Genomic DNA, 2500 nt, shown 5'->3' with positions numbered 1-2500 from the left:
GGAAGCTTTGGTCTACTCTCTCCAGCATGGTATGTGACAATGCTCAGGGAGTTTTTTATGCCTGCTCTCATTAATATGGACCTGGATAATGAACAACGTTGTTTGGTTCCAGCAAGATGGAGCCACAAGCCCACACTGCACGCATTTCAATGGGATTCCTTGAGAGAAGCTTTTCCCCGACCGGACTGATTTCCCTGAGAGGAGACTTAAACTGGCCCTGCGCGCTCTCACCTGATTTAGCCCCCTTGTGGAATTCATTTTCTGTTGGGGAATATCTCAAATTTCCCTGGTTTAAATAATGACCGTCCCACAGGCCCTGGAAGACCTACAGAACGCCATCCGAATACACTGGAAATAGCCAACATAACCACCGCTCAACTTGCTGGAGAAGTAGTAGACAAAGCTTCCGAAAACTCGTCTGAAATCAGTGTATTGAACAACTGGAGGTGGACATTTAAAAGACATCTTTAAAGAGTTAAACGAACAACAAGGTTTAACTCTTTAAAGAATAGGGGGAAGCTCATGTCAACTTGAGGTGGGATTATAACAATCATAAATAATAAGATGTATACATATATACATAATCTACATTCATATATATATAATATATATATATATATATATATATGATTATGTATATACATATACATTCATCATATATATATATATGAATGTAGATTATATATATATGTATACATCTATTATTTATATGTAATCCCACCTCAGTTGACATGAGCTCCCCTCTATCTTTAAAGAGTTAACCTTGTATGTATGTATATAGTTGAATATATATTTCCACTGTTTGTAAAATAACTTTTATCCTTTGAAGCCTTTTATGGATTACAACAGACCTCGTGTATTTAATCCTTTATTCAACACCTCTTTCTTCTTATTGTAACAAAGTTTATTTTTCGTTTATCTCACAGCTTCCTTAGATATTGCAAGAGCGTCAGTTATTGATCATTCACAGTTTCACTTCCTGTTATTCTCTCCCCAACTTGCTTCCTGTTTTGTTCTTTTGTTTTTTTCACAAGGTGTTGTTTGACGAGAATTTGATATTCTTTGTAATCGTTGGCTCTGCTTTCAAGTAATTCTTTGGTTTCATTCAGTTCGAGTTCTCTACTTTCGTTTATATATTCTTTTCCCTCTTTTGTTTGTCGATTTCCTTCATCAGTTGTCTGCTGTCTTCTTTCCATTCCGTTCTGTTCTGCAGCTCGTCCCTCGAAGCTGAAAATTGGCTCGAGTCCTTTCGTTTTCATCTCTTATCTTCATGGAATTAAATTGCCGTTGGCCAAGTCAGTTCAGCCCTTCCTCCGCTTATAATACTTTCGGCTCTTTCACTCTTTTTTTCCCTCCATCTATTGATTCGCATTCATATCTATTGGCAGAGACCCTACAGCTCTTTGGCTTCTTCCCACTTCGCAGTCAGTCTGATATTTCTGTTTCGTGATTAAATGCTGCTGGGATGTCTTACTTTGCATGTGCGTTCTCCTGTTTTGCCCAGGGTATGTTCTGAAAATTTGGGGCCTCTTAGCAAAGCCCTCTCTCTCTCTCTCTCTCTCTCTCTCTCTCTCTCTCTCTCTCTCTCTCTCTCTCTCTCTCTCTCTCTCTCTCTCTCTCTCTCTCTCTCGTAAATAAAGGGAGCGGTTCGGCCAAAATCTTACACAGAAAAAAGATAGGAAATCAGAGAAGGCTTTGTTAAGTAAATTGAATCTGAATATTTTATCTTGAATAAACTGGTCCTGATGCTTCCTCTGATTAGGCCAGATTTAGGCACAATGCCTTTAGGTTTGGTCTTGTCTTTTTTTTGTGTGGGGGGGGGGGGGCGTGGAAGTTAGGTTTAGGGCGGGGGAGGGGGCGGATCGAGGATAAGACTTTACGAGACAGATGTAGCCTGAAAAATAACTTGTCATTATACTGATTAGGTGCTGTTTAAACTTGGATTATTTTGAATTCTTAAAAATAGGAGTGGCAGCTGACTTTCGGTTCTAATGGATTCCGTTCGGGGGGGATGAATCTCATTTTCCTCTTAATTCAGTCTCTTAGAAAGCGAGGGAGGTTTTGTTTATGATTCTTTTCTTTTGATTCAATCAGTTATTTACCATAGATAATATTTTGAGGGGACTTTCTTTATTTCGAATTTCTAATAGTACTGTCGTCCCTCTCTCAGAATTCGTGTAGTAACATATATTGATAAACAAAGTCTCTCTCTCTCTCTCTCTCTCTCTCTCTCTCTCTCTCTCTCTCTCTCTCTCTCTCTCTCTCTCTCCTGGCTCCCCGCAATCGAAATATTTTCCTTTTTTCCATTTTGGTCAACTGGCTTTCAGTGTAAGGTACAGTGAATTTGATATCAAAGAGCCAATACACCAGTGTTAAATAATGCATATGATCGAGGGAAGTTTTGTGAAACGTTCGTTTTTGTATTCTTTTTTCCTTTTGTGTATTTTGCATTAATCTTTACTATGTTAAGTTATCGCATAAATCGCTTTAGAACAAAAGA

Source organism: Macrobrachium nipponense, chromosome 29 (assembly GCF_015104395.2).
Source record: "Macrobrachium nipponense isolate FS-2020 chromosome 29, ASM1510439v2, whole genome shotgun sequence".
NCBI classification, from domain to species: domain Eukaryota; kingdom Metazoa; phylum Arthropoda; class Malacostraca; order Decapoda; family Palaemonidae; genus Macrobrachium; species Macrobrachium nipponense.
This window is presented reverse-complemented; position numbering follows the sequence as displayed.